This window comes from Rhinopithecus bieti, unplaced genomic scaffold, assembly GCF_001698545.2.
Source record: "Rhinopithecus bieti isolate Rb0 unplaced genomic scaffold, ASM169854v2 scaffold_5002, whole genome shotgun sequence".
In the NCBI taxonomy this organism is placed as follows: domain Eukaryota; kingdom Metazoa; phylum Chordata; class Mammalia; order Primates; family Cercopithecidae; genus Rhinopithecus; species Rhinopithecus bieti.
The window spans coordinates 2,063,599-2,073,701 of record NW_016804830.1 but is presented as its reverse complement, the minus strand read 5'-3'; the positions used below and the strand labels follow the sequence as shown (position 1 = coordinate 2,073,701).

Sequence of the window (10,103 nt, the reverse complement as noted above, 5' to 3'; positions counted from 1 at the left end):
AAAAAAAAAAACAGATTACAACACAATACATGATTAGATTTTTTAGACCATTAAAGGGAAACAGACTTGAACAGATGAAAAAAACTCCTAAAATTTCAATTCTGAGATTTTAAAATTAATTTTAAAATCAGATTTAAATCTCAACTGAAATTTCCATAATCTGAAGAACCAAATATTTGGAAGGTTTGTCAAACCAGAAGTGGATCATCGGGATGTCACTTTTCTCCATACATCCATGGAGTTATATAATCCACAAGAGCACTGAATTCCTCTTTTAAACTTAGTTTTTCAAATTTTCAAGTCTTTCAAATTTTCTGTGAGTCTTAGCCTATTCTTCAGAGATAAAATCACCAGCTGGGTAAGGTGGCTCACACCTGTAATCCAGCACTTTGGGAAGTTGAGGCGGGTGAATTGTCTGAGGTCAGGAGTTTGAGACCAGCTTGGTCAACATAGTGAAACCCTGTCTCTACTAAAAATACAAAAATTAGCCGGACATGGTGGCGGGTGCCCATAATCCCAGCTATTTGGAAGGTTGAGGCAGGAGAATCGCTTGAACCCAGGAGGCGGAGGTTGCAGTGGGCCAAGATCGCACCATTGCACTCCAGCCTGGGCAATAAGAGCGAAACTCCACCTCAAAAAATAATAATAATAAAAATAAATAAATAAAACCACACACAAAACGACACAGGCTTGTAGAAATATTTTGGGAAAATACGCTCTAAAACATTAATAATGATTGTTTCTGGACATTGGAACCATTGATCATTTTAATTTTCTTTATAGGTTCCATAGTTACTAATATTTCACAACCTTGTATTAATTCTATCATCAGAAATATTTTAAAAAGCTATTCCAAAAAAATTTTAAATGACTGGGAAGATAGGCTACCTTAAAGTCATTAAGAAAGTTGGGGCCGGGCGCGGTGGCTCAAGCCTGTAATCCCAGCACTTTGGGAGGCCGAGACGGGCGGATCACGAGGTCAGGAGATCGAGACCATCCTGGCTAACGCGGTGAAACCTCGTCTCTACTAAAAATACAAAAAAAAACTAGCCGGGCGACGTGGCGGGAGCCTGTAGTCCCAGCTACTCAGGAGGCTGAGGCAGGAGAATGGTGTAAATCCGGGAGGCGGAGCTTGCAGTGAGCTGAGATCTGGCCACTGCACTCCAGCCCGGGTGACAGAGCGAGACTCTGCCTCAAAAAAAAAAAAAAAAAAGTATTGTATCTCATCAAGACCCTGAAATAGTTCTGTGAAGGATTACAATCCTGGTTCATGTCATTTCCAAAGTGATTAAGAGCCAGTAAGAATGGCAGACAAGAACAAATTCTCATTTCACAGCAGCTACTTAATAACTTGCATTTACCCCTCCTCAGCTCCAATAAATAACTATCATTAAATATCTAGCGATTTAATATTTAAATATTACATTGTTGCAAAATAACTTAAAAATATTGTAGTATTCAAGATTCATATGTAACAATTTCTTGGCGATTCTTATTTACAACAATACTTCTCAATATTACATTATACTTTTTTCTTACGAGTAAATATAAACACAATTCTTATTATTGCATAACATTCCATCACATGGATGGAGTGTGATTTAACCATTTCCATATTGCTAGATATTAATTTTATAAAAGAACATCCCAAAAGCCATTCCCAATTATGTCATTTCTAGACAGTGAGAATCAATGTTGTTGGAGCTTACATAACTCCGATAATACCATGCCATGACAGACTTCCTCGCTCCCCTGCAAAAATTAACCATTTACAAATACATATAACAATTCTGGATATAATCTTAAAATATCTTTGTTGCCCCGAAAGCTCATAAACAGAGTCCAAGGACTTATGTTACCAATCCCTGTTTTGGTCCACGGGAGGGTCTGGCTCATTTTCCCGCTTGCAAGCATCCATCATAATTACTTTCACATTTGCATTGCTCTTGGGAATACACAGAGCTGACAGGGAATGACTGAGCATCATCATTTTAATACTAGTGGCTAGGATGAATTAAGGACTCACTATGTGCCAGGCACTCTCCCAAGAGCTTCACAAATATTAATCCATGTCATCTTCAAAACAACACCGTGAAGTATACACTATTACAATTATGAGGAAACTGAAGCACAGATTGCTTAAACTCGTTTAGCTTTAAGTGGCAGTCATGATTCAAATCCACTTAATCTAGGCTCGAAATACTTAATCACTACACTACACTACACTACACTACACCTCTCTCAGTCGATCCAAAGATATACCCAAAATAAACTCATGCTGCCAAACCTCAAATCACATCTGGCTGGTACCAAAAACTTCTACTCATGAATTTCCTGGAAAAAAAGACATTATCTTTCTACCCCGGAATCATTAAAACATATCTAAACCCTAGAAAACTCCTTAACAAAAACAAAGTATGAACATTAATCTCAAGCAAGGGTATTTCCGTATCATCAAAATCCTTAGAAAAACAGCGCTCGCAGAGTAACTGAACATACAGCTCACAGTTAACTAACCATGTGTCTAACTATAGAACAGCATGAAGTAGGCACTAAAAAAGGGAAATCTATTAATTAGGTCCCCTGTCGTTAACTAGGTAGGGAAATCCTAAGGCCCAAATCAATAAATAGATCATTCTCAAGCAGGATTTTAAACGGAAGGAAGTCGAATGCATTTCACAGAAACAAAGCAGCAGCACGAACTCACACGGAACCGGCTTTTAGAAGAGCAGCAGCGATTCGTTTCTCCTTCTCAGGCGCCTCCTTTGGAAACTGGCAGGGCTGGGGAAGCAGCCACAGTTCAGGACACCCCAGGCTTTTCTTGACTCGATTGGAACCCCCCTTCCAGGCTTCCCTGGCCCCAGCTAACCGCCACCTGCATGCACAAATGGAAACGACAGGGCAGAGGATCCGCAGTCACCCGCGTCTGGGTTCGAAGTTCCGGGTACCCTGTAGTTCCATACCCAGTTGCCCACGCCCCGGGACCACCCACTGTGTCTTTTCGGAACTGTTCAGGTGTCCTCCCAGACCCCAGACACCCGCCCCAAATCTAGGTCCCAGCGTTTTGCAGGGGACCTTCATCCTGGGGCGTTCACCTCTGACTTCCCTCTTGGACCTTTTCGCTACGGCCGAGCCTAAGTGGCTGAAGAACGGAAGAGGATGCGCAGGGCCTCGGTCTCCAATTGCACCATAGGCCGCACGCACGAACCGGGCCCGGCACAATTACTGCCGTCCGGGCCTCCAGGCCTCAGGGCTGCAGAAGCTCAGTCCCGGGAAAAAACGCACAGCGGCCTGAGGCTCCATAGGAACCTTTTCTCCACCTCCGGTCCTGCCTGCAAAACCACCCACCCCGCGCTCTTTTCTCTCAGAAAAGCAGCGGCCACAGCGGCGCCCGGCTCCCAGTTCCGGCCTCACCAGACTCTGAGGATCGTCCAGCCCTGGAGTCAGCAGCGCCAGAATACAGGAGAGCGCCTGTCTCGCTCGCGAATGCGCAAGCGCGCGGGGGGCGGAGGCAAGTCCCGCAGCTGCTCCGGACCGGGAGGGGCGCGTGGGGCCGGGTCTCGGCAGGGATAGTGCGGCGGCGGAGGCGCACCCAGAGGGGCCGTAATGTCCCTTGCCACAGGCCTCTACCTCTAATGGCGGCCCCGTGACTGACCAGTGCCATTAAAGATAATCCGGGCCTGCTCCCCTGTGGATACTACGGTCCAAAATTTTAAAAAACCAGTATTCCGGCTTTTTATGTTTCATTTGGTTCTCAGCTCGGCTCCAGGCGGCGGCTGCGAGCCCCGCCCCCAGCGAGGCCTCACTGGATCTGGAAATCGGCCTCCGCCCGGAGTGCGCAAGCGCGCGGGGCGAACCTGGCGGCTCTTCAGGGAGCAAGGGAGACGTGTGGGGCCGCACCTGCCGAGGGATGGGGAGATTTGGATGTGGATGGAGGTTGGCTACAGGATCCCTATGGGGATGGAGTGTCCAAACTTAGGCCTGTAGCCGTGACCCTGGCGGTGAGCTGGATGGAGGAAACCCCGGTGTGGCGAGCGTGGACCAAGGCGCGGCGCGTGCTCCCTGTGGTGTTTGCTGAGTGACGGCCGCCGCACCCCCGCGTACCTGGACCCAGTTTTCTTGCACAGGGGCTGATGAGTGCGCGTGTGCGGTTCTCCAGCGGGGGATTGGGATGGTGCCGCAGAGAAAGCTGCGCGGTGGTGCCTGACTCGGACGCTGGCTGTAAGGGTCTTTGAGATCTGCGCGGTTTGTGTCTTCCTTTGTGACATACCTGAGATCGGATCTGTGACTGTGGCTCTGCCTCGTCCCGTGTTATTTCCAGAATGCTTTTGCTAGGGCAGCGCTTCTGGTTCTGGTTTTCCATGGATACGGTTTGTGGGTCTCTATGAAACTGAGTGTTGGGATTTTGATTATCTGCATCTGGCCCTTGTGTGCCCTCAGGACTGTTGTGTTAGGCAAGTAAAATAATTGCAGGAAAAAAATTGGAAAGGAATAAGGTTGCTTTTACTTCCAAATGATGGACTGTGTCAGAAAATTGAAATGAATAGGACACCATGAAACGGGAGGGAGAGGCATTTTATTTTCTTCCATACCTGGACTTGGAATATTCTAACAAATGAGATTTGTTTTTTCTCCTTTGTTCCTAGATGAACTCTTGGATAAATTCAATGTCTCCAAGCATTCTGGTCTCAAACTCCTCACCTCAGGTGATCCTGAGACCATCCTGGCCAACATGGTGAAACTCTGTCTCTACTAGAAATAAAAGTAGCTGGGCGTGGTAGCGTGTGGCTGTAATCCCAGCTACTGGGAAGGCTGAGGCAGGAGAATAGCTTCAACCAGAGAGTCAGAGGTTGCAGTAAGCCGAGATCACACCACTGCACTTAAGCCTGGCGACAGAGCGAGACTCCATCAAAAAAGAAAAAAGAAAGCAAGAATTAGCTGGGCATGGTGGCACATGCCTGTAATCCCAGCTACCCAGGAGGCTGAGACAGGAGAATCGCTTGAACCCAGGAGGCAGAGGTTACAGTGAGCCGAGATCGCAACACTGTACTCCAACCTGGGCGACAGAGCAAGACTACATCTCAAAAAAAAAAAAAAAAAGGATTGTTGACTCAAGAGTAATGGAGGTATGACCTGGCAGTCAGCATTTGGGGACTTGCAAATGTTTGTGCATGGCAGAAGTGTGGGATGCCTTTAGGGAGTGGGGAGGGGAACTACAGGGGTAAACAAGGGCTAGATTTTCAAAGACCCTGAATGAAGCACAGGAACTTGAACTTCATTCTGTAAGTAATGGGGAGCAGGAATTGAACAGGGGAGGGCTGGGTTCATATTTATGCTTCAGAAACATCACAATGATCTTGATAAGAGTGTGAAGTAGAGACAGGACCACTGGGCATCTAGATCATGGTTAGCCTGGGCATGGCTATCCCTGAGAACTTACAGGCTCTTGTCAGCCTCTTTAAATAAGCATGATGGCATCACAGTCTTTGATCTGCAGATCTCTGAGGCTGCAGCATTTCCACTGGCATGAGGCTGGAACTTCAGTATATGATCCACAGTTCAAGGTTCTCCAGCTGTATCCGTCTTTTCTTACTAAGTCCAGATGGATTCATCAGGGTTGATGATGTAAGAATTGGTCTGGCCACTTGATTTCTTCAAAGAAGTGATGTTTCCAGCACTTGAATGCAACCATAGCGAAGATCCCACTGTCCACCAGGTTCTGTTGGCTGCTGACCCTTCGCTGTTCCACTTGGCTCCTAAAGGAGAGACATGGCTGCCCACTGCCCCCTTGATGGACAGATGGGACTGGAGGTGTTCACTGATAGTGTCTGGGCTGCTTTTGTAGTCTGTCTCACCCCCACCTCACTGGGATGTGCCTTGCTCACTGGAAGGGAGAAAATTTGGATGGCTTTTCATGGCTGGCTGTTGTCTCCAGAGCCTCACCCTTCTGGTAATTGACCATTTAATTTATTGCCTACTGAGACACCTTTAAAAGTCAAAGGAGTCCAGGTGCAGTGACTCACACCTGTAATCCCAACACTTTGGTGGATCACTTGAGGTTGGGAGTTCGAGACCAGCCTGGCCAACATGGTGAAACCCCATCTCTACTAAAAACACAAAAGTTAGCCAGATGTGGTAGTACACGCCTGTAATCCCAGCTACTCAGGAGGCCGAGGCAGGAGAATTGCTTGAACCTGGGAGGCGGAGGTTCCAGTGAGCTGAGATCACGCCACTGCACTCCAGCCTGGGCGATAGAGTGAGACCCCCCTGACTCTCAAAAAAAAAAAAAAAAAATGTCTCTAAGAGGCTGGGAGTGGTGGCTCATGCCTGTAATCCTAGCACTTTGGGAGGCCTAGCTAGGCATGGGGATTGCTTGAGCTCAGGAGTTGGAGACCAGCCTGGGTAACATGAGATCCCATCTCTACAAAAAGTTTATTAGCCAGGCATGGTGGCATGCACCTTAGTCCCAGCCACTCAGGAGGCTGAAGTGGGAGAATGACTTGAGTCTAGGAAATTGAGGCTGCAGTGAGCTGTAGTCATGCCACTGTGCTCCAGACTGGGTAATAGAGTGAGACCCTGTCTCAGAAATAAAAAAAAATAATAAAATAGTCTCTAAGAAAGTTTAATATGGGGGAGGCTGAGGCAGGAGAATGGCGTGAACCCGGGAGGCGGAGCGTGTAGTGAGTGGAGATTGCGCCACTGCACTCCAGTCTGGGCGACAGAGCGAGACTCCGTCTGAAAAAAAAAAAAAGTTTAATATGGGGATAAAAAAAAAATTGTTTAAAAAAAAAAAAAAAAAAAAAAAAACTAGAAATGTGTAAAAAATAGGAAGTATACTTAGATGCATACATGTGCTTGTGTGAGGATGGGATATCTAGAATGAGATGCAAGAAAATGATTAAGTGGATTTCTGGGACTGGGGTAGAACTGAGGGACTGGTCAGAATAGGAGAGAAACCTACCTTTAATGGGACACCCTTTTTAACAGTTTGATTTGCTTTTGAAAAGAACTATGAACATGTGTTACCCTTTCACCAACTATAAAATTATTATTACTAAGTATATGGAGAGGGATCTTGACAGGGATCTGATGTACTGTCCTATTCCATGAATTTTCCATTCCAGAAGCCCCATGGTCAGCTGGTCATTGCCAGTCAATGGGCTTGGGATGTAGCTTGGTACGGGGTCACTCTGATGCATTAGACATCTGCTTTGCTTCAATTACTGCAGGGTTGCCTTTGAAGACAGAATTTCCATGCAAGGTACGAGATGCAGGACCAATGATAAGCCTTCTCTTGGAATAGGAGATGGGGCAGTTAGGTCTCTGAGTGAGCTCATAAACAGAGTCCTGGTCTGTGAGTGCTGGTTTCTTCCACAGTAATCCGTTCCAGGACTGCTGTGACCCCTGTGGGGAAGGAGCCCACACAGCTGGTGTTGCTGTCTGGAGTAGAATCCTGTGCCCCACTCTTCTTATGTTTGGATATATCTAGTAAACCTCTTGTTTTAATAGCAAGACATTGAGCTGCTGACAACCCATAAAAGGTACAGCCTTACCCTGTTACAGCTCATGCCTGTAACCCCAGCACTTTGGGAGGCCAAAATAGGCGGGTCACCTGAGGTTAGGAGTTTGAGACTAGCCTGGCCATTATGGTGAAACCCCGTCTCTACTAAAAATACACAGATTAGCCAGGCATAGTGGCAGGTGCCTGTAATTCCAGCTACTTAGGAGGCCGAGGCAGGAGAATGGTTTGAACCCCGGTGGTGGAGGTTGCAGTGAGCCAAGATCATGCCACTGCACTCCAGCCTTGGCAACAGACTAAGCCTCCGTCTCAAAAACACACACACACACACAAGAGGCACAGCCTTACCCTGCAGGATGTCAGTATGTGAGTAAATTCTTTGACTCGATTTCTCAAGTGGCTACAGAGTAGGGCAGAAATTGCCCTGCCTATTTCACACAACTGAGGCCCAGACATTTTCAGGGCAGAATTGCAGGGAGAAGAGTGGCAGAGCTTGTTGGCTGGGACTTCTCCAGGGGAGGTGTTGCCTGTGCTGGGGACTTGGTGCTGTGGAAGCAGTTGGGAGTTTCACTATGAGATTGAAGTGAAGTCATTACTGAGTCACGAATGGAGTGTAAGTGTGGCTTGTACCTGTACATGCCAGCCCTGGCAAGAGTCTCTGGTCCAGTTGTAGGGGTGCCATAAGCAGTGAACAGCCTGTTTGGCCATGAGGTCCCATTTTTTCCTTTTCCCAGGTTGTTGGTGATGGTTAACTGGACCCAAGATGATGAGAGAGAAGGGAAGCAGGTCCAAGCCACACCTCAAGAGCTTTGACCTCTGAAGCTCAAAAGATGTGGGACTGTGTGTGCCTCCATGTAGGGAGGGCTCCTTGCACGCTGAAGCTCTTGGTTTACGATTGGGCATATCAATTACCTTGACCCAGTAAAAGTGAATCTCAGAGGTTTATTTTGGAATGCTAGGCAAAGGTGCTGTCCCTCTTATACTGAAAGGGATATGTCCAGAGAGGAGGCCTGGAAGTGATGCAGTCATGAGGAAATTAGCCTCAAGTCAAAGCCAAAACACTGGCAAAGGGAGAGCTGAGCGTTCAGTGTTGAAACCTGATGACATAGTGAACATCTTGATCATGCCATACCCGAAGTTCCATTTATCTTTGGAATCTTTGGTTACAAAAGCCAAAAAAAAAAGTCATTAATTTTTTTTCTAAATGAACTAGTTTTTACAATGGTTTTAGATTTATATAAGATACAAAGATATGACAATTTCATATGCCCACACCCAGTTTCCCCTACTAGTAACATTTACCTTAATATGATACATTTATTACAATTAACCAATACTGTCAGGAAACAGGGCTCATATCTGTAATTCCAGTGCTTTGGGAAGCTGAAGCAGGATGATAATTTGAGACCAGCCTGGGCAACATATCTAGACCCTGTCACTACAATTTTTTTTTTTTTTTAATTAGCCAGGCATGGCTAGTCCTGTGGCTCATGCCTGTAATCCCACGACTTTGGGAGGCTGAGGTGGGCAGATCGCCTGAGCCCAGAAGTTTGAGACGAACCTGAACGACATAGCAAAACCTTGTCTCTACTAAAAATACAAAAACAACAGCTGGGCACGGTGACACACACCTGTGGTCTCTGCTACTTGGGAGGCTGAGGCGAGAGGATTGCTTGAGCCCAGGAGGTGGAAGTTGCAGTGAGCCGAGATTGTGCTACTGCACTCCAGCCTGGGTGACACAGCAAGACTCTGTCTCTTAAAAAAAAAAAAAAAAAAAAAAAAAATTAGGCATGGTGGCATGTACATGTACCTGTAATCCCAATACTTTGCGAGGCTGAGGCAGGCAGATCACAAGGTCAGGAGTTTGAGACCAGCCTGGCCAATATGGTGAAACCTGATTCTACTAAAAATACAAAAATTAGCGGGGTATGGTGGTGGGCACCTGTAGTCCCAGCTACTGGGGAGGCTGAGGCAGAAAATTGCTTGAACCCGGGGGAGCAGAGGTTGCAGTGAGCTGGGATTACGCCACTGCACTCCAGCCTGGGTGACAGTGAGAGTCCGTCTCAAAAACAAAACAAAACAAAAAATTAAGTATGACATAGTGTTTACCAAGCAAATTTGGAAGGAACAGATAATCACCATTAAATGTTTATCAGTTTCTATGAGATTAAATTACCTTTTCCAAAAATGGACAATGGGACATAAAATCCCAACATTTTATGATACACTTTTATGTCTTTTGTGTCTTTTGTGAAGGTATCTATAAAAATTACCAGTAATCAATTAAAATTAGAAGACAAGGAAAGAAAATGAATATTGAATAGGCAACTTAAATGAAAATTACCTAAAAGTATTGATGGACATAAACCTTGTCAGTAATTCCAAAAGTGAGTAGACTGTTACAGTTGAAATTTTTTTTTTTTTTTTTGAGACCGAGTCTCGCTCTGTCTCGGCTCACTGCAAGCTCCGCCTCCCAGGTTCACGCCATTCTCCTGCCTTGCCTCCCGAGTAGCTGGGACTACAGGCGCCTGCCATCTCGCCCGGCTAGTTTTTTGTATTTTTTTAGTAGAGACGGGGTTTCACC

The 10,103-nt window shown here is 46.1% G+C and overlaps 1 protein-coding gene across 3 annotated transcripts in view; it reads right to left on the bottom strand.

The window, feature by feature from the left end:
* Positions 1–3,502, bottom strand: part of ZFP30 (ZFP30 zinc finger protein) — a 24,470-nt gene extending 20,968 nt beyond the window's left edge. For 2 of the 3 annotated variants that reach the window (XM_017870589.1, XM_017870591.1), the window contains exons 1-2: positions 3,415–3,502; positions 2,708–2,875 (exon numbers count right to left, since the gene is read on the bottom strand). The gene's annotated coding sequence lies outside the window, so the exon portion shown is untranslated. The other variant, XM_017870590.1, reaches the window with a different exon arrangement.
* Positions 3,503–10,103: the final 6,601 nt, after the last annotated feature.